The following is a 25,520-nucleotide window of genomic DNA, read 5'->3' as shown; positions in this document are numbered from 1 at the left end:
TTTGTTTCACATACCCTGCTTTGTTTTTATTTTTCTAACCTCTGCTGCATTTTTGCAGCTGCTCGAATTTGTTTCCATTTTTTGCCAGCTCTTCCCCCGCTTCCTGCCTCCAATAAGGCCCACCCACTGCCTCCCAGGACCTACTTAATGGAGGCTGCAGCATGGTTCCGCAGCGGACGTGCACAGCGGGTGCACTGGCGGCATGCTAGAGGCAAGCCCGTCTGCCCCAGTCTGCGCCTGCACCTTGCCCAGTGCCACGAGCCCTGGCCCACCCACCACTCACAGCTACACCCTCACCGAGCCCTGGACCCTGCAACAACACACCTTGCCACAATCTACGGTAGGACCTTTTGCCTATTGGCACTGCTTCTTCACCTGCAACACAGGAGTACCCACACATACTGCAACCACAAGCCAGCGGATCACAAGCACCCCAGAACACCTCCACTGCCTCCTGCTCAATGCATGATCTTTCTGCAAACCACCATGAGATCTGGGACACCATCACCTCCATCATCCCTGATGTCATCTTCCTCACTGAAACCTGGCTCAACCCTGCATTTGCGCCTGATATTGCATTAGCAAAGCTCAATGCCTACAAGAGAACACACAGTGATGGCGTCAACAAACACAGAGGTGGAATTGCCATCACCCACAATGAAACCATCCACTGCACCACCACCACAGATGACTCCACCCCGATCATGGAACAGCTCAACATCCAACTCCGTACAAATGGCAAAACCACCATCAGATGCACTCTTGCCTACAGACCTCCAGGAGCTCTCTTTGGTTTCTGTGACGCCATTTCCGATTTCATTGCCCTGCTCGCCATTGACTCCAAGCACTACATGCTCGGCATTTCGGAGCCCGGCGTCCTGCATGCAGAGGTGGCGGCCGGAGGGGAGGCGGTGCCTCGTGGAGGGCGATGGTCCGAGGCTGCAGCGCGATTGACACAGAGGAGAGGTTTTGCTGCGAGAGTTGGACTGCAAAAAAGCTCGGTGCCTGCCTTTTTGCTTTCGTGTTTGTTTGTCAGGCAGACTGGTGTTTTTTTTAATGAGTATTTCCAGGCTAATAAGATAAGAACACAAACATCAGGAAACAAGGAAGGAGGAGATCTGGAGAACTTAAAGGAGGCAGAGCCTAATGCATTGCCAACTTTAATGATTCCGGTAAGGAGAAGGGGGAGAGACTGGGGGCCTAAGTTAAATTTGGAACGAGGAGTGGAGAGACAGGAGAGGCAGGACGGGGGCTTATGCACCGAGATAAATAAAGTCAACAGGTACACTCTCAGAAGCAGGGACATTTGTTGAGTAAATAAATCTCCCCCTGAAATAGTTAATAAAGACTCAGCGTTGTCAGGTCCCTTGGGGATACAACCGAAATCTAAAGTAGTGAAAACAACTAATACCATGCTGAATCCAAAAGCCCCTACAGCTAACACCCCCTCTAAAAAGGATCGAAAAAACCTTCTAAAAATAAATCAGGAAACATTCAAGTTACTCCATCATTAAGATCTTATTTTAAGGTTCAGACTATACAACCCCTATCAAAGGAATTAAAATATTTACCCGGACCTATTTTAGATCCAACAGCGGCTGAAAACAGCCCTTTGAGCTCACAACAACCACCATTAAAACCCTTGAATAAAAACGATAAGGGGATAAGAAAGGAAATGGATCCAATACCCTTAGAAAACAGGTACAAATTACTCTCACATGAGAATAATGAAGTCGCAAACGGTCTGTTATCCTCTTCTTCCTTGCCCAACTTGGAAAAAACTCCCCCACTAGGAAAGTGGGGTTTATTTGAAGAGTCAAGACCATTAGGCATACTAAATACAACATGTGACAAGGGAGCTACCTCGCCTACTGAGGGGTTACTAACCACACTGCTCACAGAAATAAGAGACAAGTTTGCAATCTCTGAAAATAATCAATTACAAATACAAACAGTCTGTGAGACTCTTGAATATAAAATGAATGCCATCTCTGAAAAAGTTGGAGCAATGGAATTAGCTTTTGAAGACCTAACAAAGTGAGTAGATAAAAATACCCAGGATATTCAGGCATTAAGGGGTGAGGATAAGACCTTTAAAGAGAAATTGGAAAGTTTAGAAAATGCCGCAAGGAGGAACAACATCAGGCTCCTGAATGTACCGGAAGATGTAGAGGGTGAAGATATAAGGTCATTCATAATTAATCTCCTCACAGAGCTTCATGCAGATATTGACAAAAAGACTCTTGAAGATGACATACAAAGAGTTCATCGAGATCCCTTCTTTAAAAAACCCGGGAGGAAAAACCCTAGGGGGATCCTGGTTAATTTACACGCTTAAAGAAAAGATCTTGGCAGGAGAATTAAAAGCGGGGGTCTATAAAAAGGCTGGTTGGACATTCCGCATTAGATCAGACGTATCCCATATTACTCAAGAAAAGCAATGGGAGTTGGGGAAATCAATGCAAGACCTGAACAATGTAGGCGCCACGGCAAACCTGCGTTTCCCCGCTTCGCTTAAAGTAATGTGGAATAATAAAATGATTAACTTCAAAGACCCAGAAGAAGCTAATGCCCTGATAAATCAGATAAAGAGCTCATCATCCAGATAAGAGCTGTTGAAATAAAAAGCCTGATTAGAGATAGAGCCTGAAATTAGAGGAGTTCCTCTAATAGTAGCAAGGAAGGTTTCCCCAAGGGGTGGGGGGAGGGTTTTTCACTTAAAATGCAACAAATAAATTGTTTTATTGATGTACTGGGTGGGGGAGCATAAGGGAGAAATACGAAAAAAAAATTCTCATTTAACAATGTTAATTCAAAAAATCTCTGGCCTTTTTTCTTAAATAATAACAATGACAATCATTTAATACTTTATGTCTAAAAATGATAAAGAAAAAGACCTGGAAATCATGTAGTGGAATGTAAATGGATTGAGGGTCCCCTCTAGAAGAAAAAGGATATTAGAATACCTAAGACTATCAGAATGTAAGATTTTTCTTATTCAAGAATCTCATCTACTCAAAGAGGAATGGACAATGGTTTTAAAAATCAGAAATGGATTGAACATTGTATTTGCACAAATCAATCCTGTACAACGAAAGGAGTAGCCATTCTAATTAAAAAAACTGCGTCAGCAATGTTGGGTGAGTGTATAGTCGATTCGCTGGGGAGGTGGGCAATTGCTAAATTAAAAATTAGTGGGGTCTGGATGACTTTTGTAAGTTATTATGGTCTGACTTTGGATGACTCGGCCTCCCTATACACTTGACTTCTCCATCTAACTGAAGTCAATGACTACATAATACTAGGGGGCGATTTTAATCTGGTCCAAGACCCGAGTCAAGACTCTACTTCTTACAGAGTAGCATTTAACACACAAAAAATGAGAAGGGCCTTAAGACAACTAATGTCAGATATAGGGCTAGTAGATATTTGGAGAGAGATGGCCAATAAATCTAAAACAAAAGGTGGAAAATTTACGTTCCACAATAAAAAATGTGGACATCAGTCAAATTTCTTTTTTTTTTTTTAGTGGGTACAACAGCAAGCAGAAATACTATTCAAGTAAGCCATGTTCCTGAGCATATGTCAGACCACTCTGTTAATGTTGTTAATAGCTATATCATGTTCACAAGCTAAGAAAATAAAAGAGGAGACCAAAAAGTTAGAGAATGAGATACACAGACTGCATGAAAGATTTGAAAGGGAACAGGGGAACATGAATATTTTAAGAAGTTTACCAACTGCAAAACGTAAGCTCGCTGACTTCTTAGAAACCATAATTTAAAAAAATGGGATTCTAGCAAACTAGCCCATCATGAATATGGGGGTGTAGTAAACTCCTCGCTTGGAAAACAAAAACTGATCATACAAGAAACTGAATAAGGGATCTTCGATGTTTAGATACTGGCTGTATAATTACAGATGATGCGGAAATTGAGGAGACCTTTGTCCAGTTTTTCAAAAACTTATATACAGAAGAGAAGATAATTGATGAAAATCTCATGGATTATTTTCTATCAGAGCTAACTCTTCCTACGCTCCAAAAACATGATAAAGAACAAATAAGCCGTCCTATATCTGTGGAAGAAGTAGCTCAGGCCATTAGCTCTCTAAAAAAACGAAAAGCGGCTGGCCCTGACTCTATTCCCAATGAGATTTATAGCATATTAAAAGAAGAACTGAGACCTATTCTCTTAGAATTATTTAATTCTTCCTATATAGAGGGTCATAGTCCCCCTGTTTCATGGGAAGAGGTAACAATTACAATTCTTTTTAAACCAAATAAAAACCCACGTATCTGCGAATCCTACAGACCTATTTCTCTTTTAAACTGTGATCATAAAATCTATACATAGATTATTACTAAACGTCTGGACAAAGTAATAGGCCTGCTCATACACCCAGACCAAAAAGGGTTTATGAAAGGGAGGCAGCTTAGTGAATTAATACAGGACCTTATTGGAGCTATAGATATGGCTCAGATGTATAAGACCCCTTTGGCAGTAATGACATTTGATGCTGACAAACCATTTGATCGGGCCAACTGGTCGTCCCTGTTTAAAGTGATACCGCGTTTCGATCTGGGTGAAACATGTCTGACAGCAATTAAAGCCATCTATAAAAACCCCTCAGCAAAAATTCTTGTTAATGGGAAACTAACCAGATCTATACAAATTGGAAGAGGGACTAGACAAGGTTGCCCCCTCTCCCCATTACTTTTTAATATCTACATCGAACCTTTGGCTTGTAAATTAAGAGCTTGCCAGAATATTATTCCCTTCAAATGTAATGGATGGGAGAAAAAAATTGGGCTGTACGCGGACGACCTTGTCATCTACACTGGTAATCTAGAAACATCATACACAGAAATATGGTCAGAGATAGAGAACTTTGGAAAGGTCTCAGGGTACCTGCTTAATCAACAAAAAACAGATTTAATGAAGTGGAACACAAATTTTGGGAGTATTTACACAAAAAAGGAAATAAGATATTTGGGAATCCAGATAGTCCAAAATAGCACAAGTAAACTTTGAAAAAGTGACAAAGGAAAGTAAGCTCTCAACTACAATCATGGGGGTCACTGTCCCTTTTCTTTTTGGGTAAATCCAATCTACTAAAAATGTCAATACTCCCAAAATACACGTTTCTGTTTAACACCATCCCCTTAGAGTTCCCAAAAGTCTGGTTTAAGAGGGTCCATGGGCTCTTTTCAAGTTTCATATGGGGAAGCAAAAACCCAAGAATAGCGTTAAAAAAACTTAGAAAGAGAAAGGCATATGGAGGAATTGCAACTCCTGATTTGTATTTGTATCTGTGTGCATCCCAGCTAAAAAACTTTTGGCAATTAATGATGGAAAACTTTACTTTTCCCCCTCTTTATAAAGCTCTAACAACCAATTTTGCCCAACAAGACGGGTGCTTCGTCTTAAAATTTGGTCACCCAAAAGTTTTTAAAAAGGTAAAATTGAAGATTTTGTTATCTGCAGTAAAGCTTTGGTCCCAGGTGAGACGCCTTTTAAAAATCCCTTATTACAATGACATTACCCCAGTCTGGGATTCTCCAGGGATGCCACTGTGTTTAGAAGATACCCCAGCGACTCCGCTGAGGAGCTGCGGGATCACTACTTGGGGACAACTTCTATTTGAGGCGGAACTTATTTCTTGGCCTCATTTATCGGGGATCTGTGGAAACTTGGTCTCAAAGTTTAAGTACTATCAGTTGCTAAGCTGGACAAAATCCTCCGGAAAAGAGCTAAAAGGGAATGCGAACTTGGCACTAAAGATATGCTCTCATCAAACAAACAAAAAAAGAAGTGGCAGAGTGGTATTGGCTACCTGTCCAAAATGGGGAAGAGGAGCAGGCCGCATTCATGGAGATTTGGAGGAAGGACCTGCCGGATGAAGATCTCAATAATATTGGGCAAGTATCTATGTCTTCTCTTTGGTCTTATATAAATGCTGCACCGTTAAAAAAGAACCACCTTTTTACAGTTCACAAGGCTTATTGGACTCCCCAGAAAATATCGAAAATGGGGAATCGAGAGATTAAGAAGTGTCCCAAATGTGGAGAAGACAGAACAAATGAGGTCCACATATTCTGGAGCTGCCCGGTAATATACTCCTATTGGAACAAAGTGGGTAAGACCATATCAGATATTATGGGGCTGGACATGAAATTGACAACTATGTCTATAATTTTTGGGTTACGCCCAAGGGAGGTTGATGGACGGGTATTAACAAAAAGCCACAAAGCCCTATTTTTTACTCTGATATTATTAGCTCGTAGGGACCTCTGCATTAAATGGATTTTGCCCTGTCCCCCCACAGAAGAAGAACGGATTTATTCCATTCAGAGGGTATCCTCTTTAGATCAATCCAGTAAATATACTAAAAAGACAAAATACTGGGAGATATGGGATAACTGGGTGGAGGCAGGGGCCAGACACATATAAAATTTTTCGTAATGGGCTTTGTCTTTCCTCTTTCTCTAAACTCTGATAGGAGGAGGGTAAAACTCTTTGGTTTTGTGTTTTATTTTTGTGTCATTAGGATTTCTGGGTCCAATGATTAAGAATATGCTCTAGATGGGACTGTGTTTATCCTCTGTAAAGAGGGAATACAGTGGTCTATCGATAATTCAAGATTAAGGTCGAAGCCCATATAAGTAATCGAAGGTGCGGCTCTGGTGATATGTGGTATCCTTCCCCTCTTTGGGGGCGTGACCTGGCCGGTAATTTAAAAGAAAACCTTTAGATAATTGAAAGGGTCAGCGTAACCTCTTCTTTGACACCACAGACCGAAGCCCTTTTGAAACATTTCCCAACAACTACCACCAATTCCTGAGAAGGATGAAAAGGAGCTCCATTAGCAACCGCATCATTCTGTGTTTGAAAATGCCACTTTTAGAAAGTGGGCAGTTTTTTGTTTTAATATTCTGTGCCTCTTTCTGCCTGTGGAGTCCATGTCTGGTTTAGACTGAGAGTTGGGCTGCTTGTGCATTCACTCTAAACAGTCACACAAAGGGAGCTGAGGTGTGCCCTAAATATCCTGATAGCCCATCACCAGGTTGATAGGACTTCCTGAGCTAGAGTGGTGGGAAGAGTTGTCACTGATACCTGAATAGGGCAATGCCTGTCATCTCAAAATGCTGCCTCCACAAATTTGATAACCACCTGCCCCCTGTGTGAGATGATAATACCGATTCACACACACAGTCTAGATAATTCATATTCTATTGTCCTAAATTATTAAAAGCTGCGTCCTACACCTCCAATTTGAAAAGATAAACTATTCTTACCGGGCGTATGATAACGTGTCCCGCTAGTCCGGAGAAAGTCCTCTGGTTGTTCGTTCCACGCCCTGGAATAAATACTCCCAGCAGCAATGCTCGTTCGAATCGAGCGGGCAGTAGAAATAAAAAGTGGACTTACACGCAAGAAGTCTGAGTAAAATGAAACAGCACCATCTTTGAATGCGCAATATCTCCATAACCTTTTGCAACTCTATAAAATTGCCACTACTAGTATTAGTCATAACAACTTGCACCTTATTTAAAAATTGGTATATTCCATTTTTCAAAACCTCAAGCTCTAAAGGGAAGCAAAATTTAGCTTTTTTGTCAATTTACAAAAGTATATAAAAAAATATGTCAAAGACACCGGTATTTCCAACCAGTTACAGTGCGAGAAAAAATTATTACGGCACTAGTACGTTTAATAGTAAAGTAGTCTCATTAATAGACCACCGAGTGAGAGTGGTGTTTCTGGAGCGTGGTTGATGAGAACCTCAATCTGCATGGAGACACGCTACCACTTACCACCCAAGGAGATGATATAAGTACTTCAAGCATGTATCCAAATGGGCCATACTATAGGCTGACCAGAAGTGACAAAAAGAGTAAACAACGTATGTTAACATACTTAATTGATGTTAGTTCATGCAAGATGAGGGTCCCAAAAGAGGTTTGTGTGCACACCAAAGGACACAAAGAAACCCAAAAAAGATAGACTCAGGCATATGAGTTAGGCCACAGTAATTGAGAAACACATCTGTAAAGATACACACTGGTATACGAGCCAAAGGAAACAAGGTACAGTGTTATATTATTATCCATGTGCCCCTCTGTCTACCTGAATGAAACCATTACAGGTACATTAAGGTACATTTTGAATATGTTTTCGGTAATATAAGCACATAACCAGGGAGCGAGCTTACACCAGTATACAACACATCTCATATTGATATTGTAGTGCCATCCACAAGACATAAGAACAGTTGATGATAAGTGTACATTCAGACTTATGCAGAATATAGCATGAGTTGGCGAATTTCTTTCCCCATATTTGCATATAGCAGGTGGATCTGTGTTTATTTTCTGCTTGTTTAGATTATGAAAATACCCTTCTTAGTCTTTCAATCTCTCAAAAATACTGACAGCTCCCTGTCAATATTTATACCAAGGTCCACCGCTCTCAGCTTGTTAATCCAGATCGCCTCTAATTTGCGCAGGCTATGTACCCTATCACCTCCTCTAGGATTGTCAGCTACCATTTCTAACCCATGGTATCTGACCCGAGTCAGCTCTGCTGTGCCATGTAGTGAATTAAAGTGTAAAGCCAAGGGATAGTTGATATGAATATTCCTGATTGCCCGTATATGTTCCAGCATTCTCTCTTTGGCTGGTCTGATGGTGCTGCCCACATACATCTTCTTACATGGAGATATAATGCAATACAATATGAACTTGGTATTATATTTCATGAACAATTTAATTTTGTGTTCAATGTGAGTATTATATTTAAAGCTTTTAATTTTATCTAGGGCATATGGACAAACATTACAATGTCCACATTGTAAAATCCAGCTGGTGGTGAGCCTATCCAATGTGTCTCCCTCTTAAACATTTTGGGGTTATAGAAATTCGGGCCTAGTGTATTACGTAATGTTTGTCCCCGTCTGAACAGTTGGTCTTACCGGTATGGCTTGGCTTACAATCGGGTCCACATGTAAGATATGCTAGTGCTTATTACGAATTTTGTAAAGTACGTGGCTAGCTGAGTTATAAGGTGTTATTAGAGAGATTTTATCCTTAAATTTAGTCCCCCTCTTGTTTTTGACTTTACTGGTCAGCAGTTTTTGTCGATTCAGACCCAAAGCTTTATTTTTGGCCTTAACTAGTGTTTTGTGGCTATGGCCCCTGTTTTTTTTTTAAGTTTAGAAAGCTTTATTAAATATCATAAGCCAGGTAAAACATCATTACAGAGAGAATCAAAGGCAATGTAACAAAACAATAGAATAAAATTGAAATCATACAATATTAACAAATGCCAATAGAGAAATGGGGAATATACTTAGGGGAAAAGCATTTTTTAAAAGGTTTTGATTAATGGGCAGGGAGGGTAGAGGAGAGGAGAGAAGAGAAGGAAGGGGAAGGAAGGGGGAAAGGCAAACATTGTACAGGGTAAACATCATGTAATTACCGTAAGCTAATAAATGCATATGTAAAATAGATGAAGCTGTATATTGATCATGAACAAAAAGAGAAATAAAAACAAGCTATTCAAAGGGCAATTTGAGAGAGAAAGTTAGTTAACGGCAACCATAACAAATCTTTTTTGATCAAAAGAGGTACAGTGGTGGTAAAAGCACGATCCAGCCGATGGTGGTGGCATAATAGGTTCCATCATGCATTGTATGAGATCTTTGAAGTGTCTTTCCAGTTGGTCGTAATTATCTGTAGAGAAATGGCTATATACAAATCTATAAATTTATGCACATTACTAGGAACATTCCATATAGGAGCCACACCACCCAGGAAGATATGAACAATCTCAAAAGTGTGGTCAGTAGCTAATATTTCGTTTAATTTAGACCAAATACGGGACCAAAGGGATTTAACCAACAGGCAGTGAAAAAACATATGAAAAAAGTCACTATTGGCATAAGGGCAAGACCAACATTTTTTAGAGTCAATTAATTTGAAACTATATAAATCAGAAGGGGTAAAAAAAAGTTTATTGTAAAAAAAGTACAAAGTCTGTGTGGTGCTAGCAGAACGTGAAGCAGTGTGCAACTTCGACCACAAGGAATTCCAAACCTGAAGGGGAAACTCTTGGGCTCGATCCGTTTCCCAGGAAAGTTCAAGTTTAGACTTGGTTCTTTCAACAGGAGAACGGGAAAGTAATTTGCAGATAGCAGCAGCTTTAAGAGGAATAGAGAAATCCGGCAAAGGGAAAGTGGTTGAGTCAGTAGTAGAGAGGGAAGCACTGTGAGAGATAAAGAGATCTAGAGAGTTTTTAAGCAAGGGATACTGAGAGGAGTGTGCATTGGAAATATGAAAGGAGGTACGAATGTCAGAGAAGTTGCGCAGGGTATTATTGCTAAGTAAGGAATCGTAAGTAATAATGCCTTTATCAATCCACTCTTTCCAAAAAAGTGCTCTGTGGTTAATCTTAACGGATTTGTTATACCAAATTGGGATTGAGGAATGAAACTCCGACTGCGAGAGGGAAGAGCGAAAGACAGAAAGAGCAAGTGCTTTAGAGTGCTTGAAGGTACGAGTGAGAAAACGTTGCGGAGGATGAGATAATCGGGTAGCCATAACAAATGAGAAGGGTGAAAGCTGCGTAAGTTCTATAGCGCTCCAGGCTGTTAGAGGAGGGTCAGACAAATCAGATAGAAAAGGCCAGATTTGTTTCAAAGTAAAGGCCGAGTGAAATCGAGTGAGGTTGGGGAAGTTAACTCCACCCAAATCTTTGGGTTGTTGGAGACGGGAGAGAGAAATCCTCGCCTTGCGTTTATTCCATAAAAATGCTGTAAAAATACGGTTGATAGTTTTAAAAAAAATAAGTGGAAGGGAGATTGGAAGCATTGAAAGGTAAAATTTGACAATAGGAAGAAGCCTCATTTTTATAATGGCTAGCCTCCCCCACCAGGATAAGAAAAGGGGGGACCAGCTTTCTATAAGGGAAGAGAGCTTTTTAACTATATCCTTCTGATTAAGCTTAACAGTTTCTCTAATGGTGTTAGCATAAAGAATTCCTAAACATTTAATATTACCAGAATTCCATTCAAAGCCAGAACCCTGGAACATATGAGGAAGGCAGAATATGTTAAGTGGTAGAACCTCAGATTTATCTATATTGAGTTTATATCCAGAAACCAAAGAATATTCTTGTAACAAGGAAAAGAGTGAAGGTAAAGAAGTGGACGGGTTAGAAATATAAAGCAAAATATCATCTGCATAGGCCGTAAACTTAATATCAATGTTCTGAAATATGAAACCAGTATATGATGATGAACGTCGAATTTTTTCCAAAAAGGGTTCTAACGCAAGAATAAAAAGAAGAGGAGAGAGAGGACAACCTTGTCTGGTGCCTCTATGCAGAGAAAAATAAGGGGATTGAGACCCATTAACCCAGATAGAAGTAGAGGGAGCAGGATATAACAATTGAACATAGTGAATGATGGGAGGACTAAAGCCATGCCACCTCAACGCACCAAACATAAAATCCCAGCAGACTCTGTCGAAAGCTTTCTCAGCATCTAATATAATGGCAGCGATTGGGGAATCCATCTTTGAGGCCAAGTGAATAATGTTAAGGAAAGTTCTCGAATTGTCAGTAATGGATCTACCTGTAACAAACCCGGATTGATAAATGTTGGTGAGGTCAGGAATAATTTTATTAATACGAGAGGCCAAAACTTTAGCATAGATTTTACAGTCAGTATTAATTAAAGAAATAGGTCGATAATTTTTGCAGAGGGAGGAGTCTTTATCTTTTTTAGGGATTAAGCATAACATAGCCTGTGTGAAAGAACCTTGGGACTCTCCTTGAGCAACAAAGGAGTTAATCAAAGTAAATAAATGTGGTAACAGGATATCCTTAAAGTGGAGATAGAAACGAACCGTAAAACCATCTGGTCCCGGAGTTTTATCTTTGGGAAGAAGAGTAATAGCATTAAGTAGTTCTTTTTCTGAGAGAGGAACGTCCAGGGAGGAGAGATCCACAAAACTATCCGAGGACCTAGGGAGAGACTGAAAGAAGGAGTCAATTTGAGTGGGCGAGGGAACGGATTCGGGCGTATAAAGTGAGGAATAATATTGAACAAAACAATCGAGAATTTTATCGTCAGTATACTGAGTATTCCCATGTGAGTCAGTAATAGTTAATATTTTAGATTTTTGTTTTTTAATTTTAAGGTAAGTAGCGAGAGACTTGCCAGCCTTATTGCGTCCCCCGTACATTTTGGAATGAAAATTGAGAAGATTATTACACGCAGAGTCCCAAGAGTGTTTGTTGTATTGCATTTTTGCTTTGATGAGGGAAGAGAGTGATTCTGAGGAATTATTGGTAAAGTAAAGATGCTCTAAGTCTTTGATTTGCTTAAGAATTTGGGCCGACTTTGATAAAGCTGTTTTCCTTTTCCGTGAAACAAAAGCAATAATAAAACCTCTAGCAGCAGCCTTGAAGGCATCCCAAATAGAGTGAAATTGAGAAGTAGAATGGAGATTATTTATAAAAAAAATCCTTTGCAAAGGATGTAAATTGCTCAACAAACTGTGAATCTAGGAGGAGCGAATTATTGAAGCGCCAACGCCTGGAGATGGGAGTAGGTGAGGGAAAGTCCATGTCAGTAATAACAGGAGCGTGGTCAGATATAAGAATAGAGCCTATTTCTGAGTTGGTCATAAATTGGAGTGAATGCTGTGTGAGAAAAATACAGTCTATACGGGAATGTGAAGATTGCACTGGAGAAAAAAAGGAAAATTCTAATGTGTCGGGATGAGAAAGTCTCCATGAGTCTATAAGACCTCTAGAGGAGATAGCCTTAAAAAAGGACTTTTGCATCTTATTGGGGACATATCTGGTGCGTGATTTACGATCTAAAAAGGGGTCCATGAGTTGGTTACAGTCACCACCCACAATCAAATTATCACTTGCATGAGAGGAAAGAAGCTTAGAAAAGTCCCTCCAGAAGGATAAATCTACACCGTTAGGACCATAAACATTGCAGAAGGAAAATTGTGTATTATTAACAGTAACATCTAAAAATAGCCACCTACCACAAGCGTCATGGAGCTCATTATGCAACTGAACAGATAATGACTTATGAAACAAAATAAGAACACCGTTTTTACTATTTACTGCTGGAGAACAGAACGCCTCCCCAACCCATTGTCTACGCAGTGAAGACAAATCTTGAGAGTTAAGGTGGGTTTCTTGTAACAGTGCAACATGACATTTCAACCTCGCTAAATGAGATAAGACACGTTGTTTTTTGACAGGGTTGCGAACACCTTTAACATTCCAGGAAATAACACGAAGACCGTTCATTTCTGGAGATAAAGTAAAGATAAGCAGAAAGGGGTATGGAATTTAAAACAGATTAGAGAATGAAAAGCAAACTGAAAATAGAAGTTGAAAGAATGTGACACAGAATAGATAGCAAGAAACAGAGAGATTAAAGCAGGTGACCACCACAGATAAGGTGATAAAGATATAAAAAGAAAACAAAGAAGTACCATAATCGGAAGTAGAAAAAAATAAAATGTGGAGTGAATCAGATAGTGAAGATGTTGCCAAAAAAATAGAGATGATAGGGATAAAAAAGAGTGAGGAAAGGAATGACAAGCAGCAAAAGGGGGAAGAAACGAAGAGGAAAAAGGGAAAAATAAAGAGGAGGGTACAGGGGTGGAGAAACCCCCAGAAGGCATCCAGAGGAGGGTGGCGAAAAGCCAATAGACTTTAGGCACAGAAAACAATTGAACAAAAAACATTACTGTGAGAGGGGGGCAACGAAGAACAAGACAGCCGCACTAAGAGGAGACACCTAAGAGAACAGACTATCACAAAGATAGAAAAAGGAAAAACGAAAGACTATAAATTACAAAACTAGAACTTATGTCAATCAAATAGAACAAGTGAAGGAACTTACCAAACATCTAGGGAAAGAAACAGCAACAGAAAGGGATAAACACTGTATACAGCAGGATGGAACAAAGGGTGACCTTGACAATAACACCACATGGGGAAATCCTGCAAAACAAAAGGAAAATCAAGGAGTGAGCAAAAGAAGCACAAGAACTATACGACATATACCAGAATAAATTCAGAACAAGACACAGTAGTCATATACTTAAAAAAAAATACAACTAGGGTTTGCTCAATTCCATGAGTTCTCCCTTGTGAGTATGAATAAACTTCCGCAAATCAGCAGGATCTTCAAAACTAAAAGTTCTCTCCTTATAGGTCACTTTGAAAAAACAAGGGTGAATTAAACCGTAGCGTGCATTCATAGATCTCAATGCAGGTCTGAGGTCCAAAAATTCCTTTCGACGGGAAGCCGTTGGTTTGGAAACATCCTGAGTAAAAAAGACCTTGTGTCCAGACCAAATCATTTGCTTATGTTGCTTAGCAGCCTGGAGAATCAACATAAGATCCGAGTAGAGGAGGAAATATTCTATAATTCCTCGAGGTTTGGACGCAGAAGATGTATTCCTAGGCCCCTGACGATGAGCACGTTGTATGTTAAAGTCTGAAGATTTCGGGAGGCCAACAATTTGAAGAACTTGAGACTTCAAGAATTGGATCATATCCGACCCCTCCGAACCTTCCGGAATACCATAAATGCGCAGGTTATTGCGCATATTGCGATTTTCCAAATCTTCTGCAACCTTCTTGAGCTGGCCAACCTCTTTGGTGAGAGTGTCAACTTTAGCAACAACATCCTGTGCATCACTGATCCTCTGCTCCACATCAGAAAGTCTCGTATCCAAACTAGACCATTTATCATCTTACATTAGTTGCTGGAAGATTCGGTCTTAGGAAACCATAAAGGCATTAAAAGAGACCAACCGCTAACAAAAACTGGTGTACAAAGATGGCATAATGTGAACAAACGCAGCCTCCACTGTAATGCCGCTGAAGTACAACAGGGAGCTGGCCAAAGGACTCAGTGGCAGCAAAAAAGAAGAAAAAAAAACGCTGCATAAAAAACAAAATGGCGGCCGCCGTCTGAGGGGAGCAGAAAATGCGCAAATAAAATGTCAGAAAGACCGCATTTCGGTCAAAAAACTTGTCAAGTCAGTCTCTGCGATTTCCCACATCCGACTCCATCCTGGAAACGAAGCTCCGTTGCGATAACGAGCTTCATTCACGCTTGAATCGGCTCGTTCTATTGGAGCTCCTCACCCGGCGGCCATCTTGAATCGCCGCGCGCTCTCCCCATGGCCCCTGGTTTTAAATCTGAAAATGGCATTTTCCATTTACCTCTTAAACAAAGCATCTTCGCTGCAGTTACGTCTAATACATGTCAACTCCCCAAATGGTATCGAGTCTACTTGAGCTCTTGGATGGGCAGTGTCCGCACCTAATATGGCGTTGCATGCTGTTGGTTTCCTAAACAACGTTGAGAGAATGGAACCATTCTTGGCATATAGATTGAGATCCAGAAAGGAGATTTCCTCTCTACTGTGTTGAAATGTAAAGATGATATTACAATTGTTTGGAATTCAGGCAGGTGCAAAACTCATGTTACAACTCAGCGTTCGCTGTCCAAATCATAAGAATATCATCTATGAACCACTTTCACTGGCCACAAAGGAGACTACAGATCCCACACCGCCCTGCTGCTGACTTTCGCACCAGGAGGCGCCATTCTCCCGTGCCCGGAGGTGCATAAAGGTCTGCGTGGCTCCCGCTTCGCGTGACGCACGTGGGCGTGCACAGTGCAAAGCCCGGGCCAAGGGCGGGTCTGTCTGTGCCCGTCAGGGGCCGGCAGAGGCTGGGCTGGGCCACCCCCCTGATATCCTCCACTAAGGACAAAGCTTGTGTCTTAAGGTAAAGCGAGTTGTATTGCTTAATTGCTCGCCAGTGTGTTATTTAGTGGTGAAATAATTGGATTATCTTGTGTTTCTGGCATGACGAGCAAAGGAGTGGCCGGGACATTAGACGCCTTCACTGTAGGGGCAGAGTCTCTGCTTACCCATGAAATCGAACTGACAGAGCGTCGTCTGTCCATGGACCCAGTTACAGTGCACTCTTGCCTATCTTCGGGAGGCCCGAACACTGATGGTGTAACACATGAAATCCCCCATAAATTAATTCCAATGGAAGCATGCCCTGTTTCCTTAGACTTCTCTCTGCCATGTTCAAAAGCCCCCAATTCGGTCGTCCCAGACGCACCAGTCATTAGTACTAGAGCACGGGCAGCAGGTCCCCAAAAGATCGACAAAGTGAAAACGCAACCTGCAAAAAGGAAGAGGGTCGCAGGGATGACCAAGTCTAAAAAAAACCAAAGTTTGTTTATCATGCAACAATGTAACAAACTCGGTGGTTACTTGTACTGCTGCAGTGTGCACACAGACTGATGTTACTTTTAATTATGTTAGTAACAACAGCAATATAGGCATTGAGGGTGATGTTGCCGCTCCCTCCTTTGCCTTGAAGTCGATTGAAAACGCTTTGGCTGACATTAAGATTGTAATCGACATGAAATTCAATTTGTTGTGGGGGAAAATGGAATGTTTGAACTCTGAACTGACCAACTTTATGTGCCGGAATGTTAACCCTGTTCAAATTAGTGACAGGGATGGAATGCCTACATTATCTATGAGCAACACATTTGGGTTGGTGTCACATCCTGGTTCTGTTTCCCATAAAGACAGTATCCCTGCCATCTCGCATACAAATTGCAGTAACAAAAATGCATTCCCTGGGCTAAATTTTCATAGCGAACAAAGGGTAAGTCAGGGTGTTGCCCTAGGAAATACAGTTAACTCAATCCCGGTTTTAGGAAGAAGTAGCCCAATCCCCAAATGTACGAATGTCCTCGTAAATGACATAAGCACAAGCAGGGATTGTTTCAATCGCCCTAGAAATGTCTGTGTGAGACCAAACACTGATGTGTTAAGTCTACCTCCGGCCTCCTGTCCCTATGTGCTAGTTTTGGCTGGGGTCCCCGAATTAGCTGGAGACCAAAGGGAATCTAGGGCAGATCTTCACAATAAGTTCTTAGATTGGCTTTGCAAACACAAGAGGTTCCTTTCTTCCAATATGGGTAATATTCTTATGGCTAGAAGAGTAGGATGGGTTGGCCATTCTGAAAAGAACATAGACGGTGACTGCGTTGTTCTTAATTTTCTTAGACCGCATATGGTTCGCGGATTACTGAGCTCTTCGGAGCAACCCCCTACGCTAAACACCCACATTAGTGCGCTTCCCCTGGGCTATTTTTATAAGCCATACCCGGAACCCCTCAGGGACGCCCATGCTTTGCCTATGCTAATTAATAGGTTTAATGCATTTTCTGACTTAGATGCACAGGATTGAGAACCATCACTGACGGCCCCCCAGTTGCCTCAACAACATCATCTGGAGGATTCCCCTGCAACTATAGTAATTACCGACAATAATAATGACGCCCTATCCCCCACCAGAGATAACGGTGGAGTAGACTTGAACATTCTTAGCTGGACGCAGCAGGGTTACAGTCCAAACTTAATGATTAGGACTGGTTGCGCTTAGTCAAAGAACAAGACATAGTAATGTTCCAGGAGACTTGGGCCATACACGATTTGCACATTGAGGGGTTTCACTGCTTTAATGCGGCGGCATCCCGCCATAAGTTGGGCCGACCCTCAGGGGGCCTTTTTATTGGGCTTAATGTAGCAGCCGGTGGAAGTTTTAAGTTACTCCCAACTAATAGCTGCAACTTTCAAGTTGTATTGTACAAGAGAAGAGTTTCTTTTTATTTGGTAAATTTTTACAATAATGATTTCCTTTCCATTCCAAATAAGAATTTCATTGAGCTCTTTGATTTTATTTCTAATTTAGATTACCAGCAAGGTTCGGGCAATATCATTGGAATTATTTTGGGAGATGATTTTAATGCAAAACTCAAAGACACGCATTTGGGTGCCGAGCCACACAATCTAGCTCCCTCTTCTCGTAGGGGTGTAGAACTTGAGGTCTTGAGGTCTCATAATCTGGTCAATGTTATGGACCAGATGGGCACATCAAATGCGACCATTAACCATCACCCGACAGTCAGAGGCAGGGGCCACCTTTCCACTATAGATTTTGTTTTTATTTCCCCTCCACTCATGGACTATTTAGTCACCGCGGAGGTTGTTGCCACTGTCCAAGGGGATCACAACCCTATTAAAACAGCACTGAGATTGGCCGCACAACCGGTGTATCCATCTGAATGTGGGGCAAGATACCTAACGTTATCGACAGACAATTTAAGATTAGTATGGAGGGGCACTGATAACGGGGATCTGTTCAAATCACTAGCAAAGGACAACCTGCCACTCATTAATTCTTGTCTGTCATTTCAAACCCCGCACCCAGAGGTAGTCCAGAACTTTTCCACACTTTGTCTGGTTATTAAAACTTACTTGTCGAAGCCTGCATCTTTAAGAAAGCAGGGCCCTGGATGGTTCGATAACGAATGCTCATTGGCTAATAGGAACTTGCGCAAGGCATTGTCAGTTGAACCCAGGTGCGCATCGGATGTGAAATTAGCCAGGCAGAAGTACAACAGGGCAGTTAACAAGCGGAAGGGAGTACTCCTTAGGGACCGCTGGGAAACCCTATCGCAAGTTGCATCTGATAAAAATGGCAAAGTATTTTTGTCCGCTGTAAGGGATTTTCGATCTATGGGCCAGTTACTAACCCCCATTAGCTGTACTATATCCAGCCAATCCTGGGAAACCCACTTTTTGAATATTTATGCGTCCCCCTCACTGGACTTTGATCAGTATGAATATGGCCCACCTGACAGCATTCTTGCTGAAGTAGAAGAAGCCATCCATCAGTGTATTGGGAATAAGGCCCACGGCCCTGATGGGCTACCAATAGATTTTATAAAATGGAAGCCGGATTTCTGGGCACCACTTCTCCTGAATGTTTTCAACAATCTAATGCATGCCCCGTTACCTGACACCTGGGCTAAAAGCATTATTGTCCCAATATTTAAAAAGGGGGATCGGTCGCAGCCCAGCAATTATAGGCTGATATCATTGATTGACAACACCCTTAAAATACCGGGCAGAGCCTTATATAATAAGATATTGGAATGGACGGAGGAATGCAGTATCTTAGAGCCCTGCCAGCTAGGCTTCCATAGCAAGGTTGGTACCAACGAACAATGTCTTAATCTCAGCCTTGTAATTGGGAAATATACCATTGCCCGAAAGTCTCCAGTCTATTTGGCCTTCATGGATTTGTCCTCAGCCTTCGACCTTGTTAATAGGTCGAAGCTGTGGGATATCCTGTTGGCCTGTGGCCTGGATGAGCCTCTGGTCCATTTCCTGGCATATCTCCACAAAGACCTCCAGACACAAGTGAGGATTGGCAGAGGTGGAGAGGTTTCAGGACCCATTAAGGTCGGAAGGGGGGTCAGGCATGGTTGTGTCTTGGCCCCCCTTCTCTTTATTATTTATATTAACGGACTGAACAAATCACTAATATCTATGTCCCAAGATGTCCCTATGATTAATGGGAAACCTCTCCCCGTGCTACTATGCTACTATACGCAGACGATGCAATACTTATATGCCGCACCCCAAATTCTCTGAGTATCTTGGCACAGTCCTTTGTTAAATATATGGACAGCCCGGACCTAAGAGTTCATTTTCATAAATCATTTATAATGTCTTGTGGCCCCCGGAAACGCCAGCTTAGCTCCATCACTGTTGGCAACCAAAAACTGATAAGCACTTGCAAATTTCCCTATCTTGGGGTGGTCTTTGCTGCGAACGGCTCCTGGACTGTGCATCTTACCCATTCCAGGAGCAAGTTCTCAAAGACCATCAACTCGATTTTTAGTCTCCCCATCCAAAGAATACAGGTGCTATTTTAGCTATTTTAAAAATGTTTAAATCTCAATGCGTCCCAGTGGCTACTTATGGAGCTGAGATTTGGGGTACCGCAAATAGTTCCTGCATCCAGCAGGAAGAAAACAGATTCTGCAGGAAACTGTTGGGTATCCCAATCTCCACTCCTCAATACATTTGCCACAAGGAATTGAATTTAAATTACATAATTGATTTTATACGTGCTCGCCCAGCCCTTTTCTGGCTATCGGTCTGGAAGAACGAGGCAGCGACTTTAACCAGAGAATATTATTACTGACTGCATGAAGTGTGAGAAGGGGATGGATATTCCCTGGCTTTCTGGAGTCTATCAGAGCCTATGTAGCATTAACAAAGGTTGCATCTTTTCAAATCCCAGCAAAACTGAAACTCTGCACAAAAAAGAACTCAGAAGTGCCCTTTATTTGTCATATATTAAAGAAAGACTGGCGCTGGAATCGAAGAAAGCATTTGTTTCCAGCTATATGTCCCGTGATTGGTGCTGCTTCCCCCTATCAAATTATCTAATGCTACCGATGAGTCATTGGGAAAGGTGCCTCTTATTCCGCTTTAGAGCAGGGACAATTACATTTGCATTGTGTTTCCCTTTTGGCTACCACTCGAAACTTGATTTAATACCCTGCCCATGTGACGGGGTGAGTGGCCAATCTAACACTCACTTCTTGTCTTTCTGCAAATATTACACAAAGTATAGCAAGGGGCTCCTTTACCCTTTCTTCAGCAGGAGCAGGCCATTAGTCTGGACTCTACCATTTTGAGTATGCTCGCCCTGACTGATGAAGAGCTTATTTTTCATATTAGCACATTTCTGAGGGTTGCCACTCGGGCACGTAAGTCAATGTTTAATCCTTGAGTTTTTTAAAGTACGAATGGATACATTTTATAATTGTTGCCAATGAATTTACCATTTTTATTTCTGAGCGTGTAACATTGTGTTCTACAAATTGTCAATTTTTTACTTGCTCTTATTGTTACTCTTCCCTTGTCATTTATATTTTTACTATGTACTTTTCTGGATACGCTGTTTATCTGAATAAAGTTTAATGAACTGAACTGAACTGTATTGACCCCAGTATAACACATGAATACTCAGGGGGCAGGACATTTGGACCAGATAAACGTTTTTTCAAGCCAGCCCATAAACAAACTTGCTATGTAGGGTGAAAATTTGGACCCCATTGCTACACCCTGGTGTTGCTTGTACCAGGTACCATTGTGTAAGAACACTTTGCTATTGAGTACTAGGTTGATAATTTCAAGTATCATTTCTGTATGTTCCCAAAGGGTAGAATCCCTGCTTAGCATGAAATGTCTAACTGCCTCTATGCCCAGATCGGTGGGTATCGAGGTATAGAGGGAGGTAATGTCCAATGTGACAAGGCAGCACTCCTCTGTCCAGGTGAAATCACCAAGTTGGTTCAACAAGTCCTTAGTATCAAGGACAAAAGAAGGCAGGTTTCTCACTACAGGTTGTAAGAAGTGGTCTATGTATTCGGAAATATGCTCTGTAGAAGAGCCGATTCCCGAAATAATGGGTCCCCCCAGTGGAAAACCACCGGGTTTGTGGATTTTAGGCAGAGCATACAGGCGCATACAGGCAGGCAGCTACTGGATGTGGAACTAGTAGATATTTGTACTCAAGGTCACTCATGAGGCCACACTCCCTCATTTGTTTTAGATTCTCTTCCATTAGATTAGTAAAGGTCCCCATTGGGTTAGTTGTCAATTTCACATACGCTTTCACATCAGACAATTGTCTGTCAATTTCCAATAGGTAGTCATCAGTGTCCATAGGTCCAAATTTCCCCGTTTGTCGGCCTCCTTTAGAATTAAAATGGGGAGTCATACCAGTTCTTTTAACGCTCTTCTTTCCCCTTTTGTGAGATTGTCACATTTGTCAAGATCTTTATATTTGTAAGAATCTTCCCATTCAAATAAGTCCTTGGTTACTAGACGGTGAAAAATTTCAAGTGAATTGTATCTTCCCAACAGAGGTTGGAAGGTTGACTTTGGTCTAAGGCAACTATCTGAACTCAATTCTGTGGGAATATCTAGGTCACGTAAAAGTTGTGGCATAGTAGGGATGTCATGTTCCTCTTCCGATAAAGTTAGAAGTGTTCATACATCAAGCATATCCTGAATAGTCCTATTGCTGCATCCTACCATAAATGTATTCTGATTCGTAGTATATTTAGGATTTAAAGCAACGAACCTTTTCATTTTCATTTTGCGAACAAGTTTGAAAACATCAATATGCATTTGTGCAAAATTCGGTCTGGAAACGGGACAAAAATTCAAACCTTTTGATAATAGTTTTATTTCATTGTTACTAAGAACATGTTTTGATAAGTTAACAATTGCAATATCATCACATTTCTCATTCGACATTGTAACATTGTTGGTACAAGCATCCCTGTAACAAATAAATGTAGCTACTTCTTCTGTGTCTTGGACCTGGTCAGATAGCCCTCTTTTCCCGTTTCTGCATGATCTATTGTACCCCCTCTTGGTCTTTTTACCACATTTTGGCACTTGTTGTATTCAGCTTTGGTTCCTTTCCTGTATCTTTTCACTTCCATTAAAAAAGACATGGATGTTGGTGCTGCTGTGGTACTGCCTAAGTTGATACTAGTACTAGGCCCCTCATTAGGTTCACTTCTAAATACTGGAGATGTCCGACTCGCTGTAGGAAATGCCACTATTAATGTCCCCCCATACTGGTTTAATCCTTTTGAGAGTTAAGTTGAATATTGCCAAACTTGAGAGCAAACGTGAACACTTTCCCGAACTATAGTCATTCTCATCCCTCTTTAGTTTACGTGATTTTTTATCTTTTAAGTAAATTTGATGTTTCTGTAGCACTTCTTCCAGAATCCTTTAGTTTTTCTCCGTTGCCTCAGTTAGATTAAGCCAGCTAATTTCCTCCTCTACAGTCTGAATTTCCAATAGCAACCGCTCACGTTTTCTTACGGCATGCTTTATAAGAATAATCATCATACCATACGAGGAACTAGATAACAAATCTTCCCATTCTAGCAGTAAATCCTCCCCAAGATCATCAAAAGATAGGAAGATAATGATCCTCAGTCCACGTGGGACCTGTTTCAACTCAATGTATTTTTAAAGAATGGTGGCATCCCACCATTTAGAGAATTCCTGTTTCCATAATCGTTTTAGCCTCTGGAACTTCTCCTTAAGACCCTCCTCTCTATTAAGGGAAGTCATCGCAGTACCATTATTCTTGTTTTGGAATAGTTCATGGAACAATTTGTCTCTGTCATCTTTAAAGCTGAGCACAGGCCAGCACCTCTGTGTTATCTTTCAATCAGTAATACAGTTAATATGTACAGGCGTGCTCAATTTAAAACACTGTGCCATTCACCTGTGTTAACATATATAGAGAAAAGAAAAATCTCACTCTATACTACAACATAGAATATTGATTACAGCGCACAGCCACAAGTCAGTCAGCTGACTTTGTTGTCAGTTAATTTTAATGAACACCACACCATACAATAATATAAAATATGTAACCATATGAGTACAAAAAGGCAAAAACACAAATGATCTTTGTCGTCTTGACACGAAGTACGAAGTGTTGTTGAAAACAGCTGACACGTGTTTCATCGTGTAGACGACTTTTTCAAGGCTGTTAAAAAACATTGTATCCAAACACTCGCAGTTACACAGGTTTATTACAGCCGCTACTATTTATGCTGTACAGACACTTGCAAAAACTTGGCTTCTTGGCCTCGACTTACTTCGACAAGCATTATCTGACTTCCTACTATTTACAAGGTAGGACTGTTACACATCTAGCGTATAATGAGCATTATGACTGTCCCCAATTTATAAAATGGAAAGAGGGGGTGTACCTTTTAAATGGGCTACTCTCTATATGTTGACTTGAGAGTGTATAAAAGTATTTTGTGTCCCATTTGTCTGTGATATATCATTCTGATTTTGAATTCTGTACAAGAAAATTGGATTTACTGCGAAATAGCATTACCCAACACGCACCGTGTACGTAGAATTACAAATTGGGAAAAGCGTTTCGAAGGTACACAATTTTTATACAAGCTTGGTAATGTATTAACTAGACCCTGTTAGGATAGGTGTTATTTACAATGAAAAGTTGCAAACAGATTCGACAGATATAATTGTAGACAATTTTTGCAACTCTGTATATTTGTTTTTTAACTTGTTTTTATATAACTGGATTACGGGTAATTGGCCACTCGTATATGGGGTAGCAGTAAAACTCAATGCTCAAGCCCAAATTTTGCGCCTGGAGCAATTAAGGTCTTTGAGGCATCTGACCTGACAATATACCTTGAAGTGTTTTTTACTGACAGTTGAACATTAGAAATATAACTAGAATTGTTGGACTACCGCCATTGCTGTCGTTTGTCCTGAATTAGCTAGGAATACAAACAAACTTCTTACCATCTCTACCAATGTACTATTAAGGTATACGTTTACTTATTTATGTGGTGTACTGTTTTTGGATACGCTTGTTCAACACCTCGGTGCTACACTGTTTTGGATTTTGGAGCACGGTCACAGCTGTTACTTTTGGTACAGGTTTTCACTTTCAAATTCTATGGGTTTTTTCTTCTCTACTTTCCCTCCCCTTTTTTACGTCTTGCTATTTATCATTATCTACACATGGGTGTTCCTTGGAGCTTTGATAACTTGTCGGGTAGTTCCGAATAGGTTCTGTAATTAGTCACATTTAACAATGACCGGGCCCTATATAAGAAAGTATTTCCTTTCTGTCTCTTTTTGTGTAGTTAAAAGCCACCAACATTGAGAACCTATTATGGCAGGGGCCTTTAAAAAAGGTTATTGTGTGGATAAATGTATGAAATCCATTACAGAACCGTAAGATATCGCACTGCAAAGTACAGTACGGGGTCCAGGAATTAGCACAACCTGCCCAAATAGAAGGGTGAGCATATATATATATTTTTTGAGACAGTTAGACTTAATACTTATACAGTTATAAATAGGAAAATTATATTTCGTGTTTCATTCACTCTTGTTTTCTTAATAGCCACTTATACTGGGGACCTATAAAGGAGTTTCTACTCATGATAGGTGGCAGTGTGGAGAAATTGACGAATCTCCTCCGTGTACCCCTAATCTTTAAGAAGAAGCTATTCCTAGGACATCTTCTACAAAACAGGAACTATTTGCTCTGTCCTGATCTTAGGGTGAGCATATATAATGGCCAGATATTTCCTGGAATAATATAAGCTTCTCCTTTTAGTCTACTTATTAATAAATATAATATTTAAGATTATTGGAGGCACTGGAAGCAATACCCACAAATGAATTACTGAATTGTACCTATAAGAAGATCCATGTGAGACTACCACTATTGATTCCCACATGAATAATAAATTCTTTTAAAGTAAGTAAATGTCGAGTATGATAGTGGGTGTGTGAAAGAATGACTGTTTGGATAGCTGAAATAGTTCTACTCTATATAGATGGGAGTTAAAGAACCAGGGTATTCTGGCCCTATCTTTTCTTTCTGTTATTATGATTTTTTCCCCACTTTCATCGTTGTGGTTTTTCATTATATGAAAGAGTTGGGCAGTAATAACTGTAGAGCCTCGTTTTCAAGATGGTA

This window comes from Triturus cristatus, chromosome 5_1, assembly GCF_964204655.1.
Source record: "Triturus cristatus chromosome 5_1, aTriCri1.1, whole genome shotgun sequence".
NCBI lineage: Eukaryota > Metazoa > Chordata > Amphibia > Caudata > Salamandridae > Triturus > Triturus cristatus.
Note: the sequence above shows the minus strand (reverse complement) of the source record.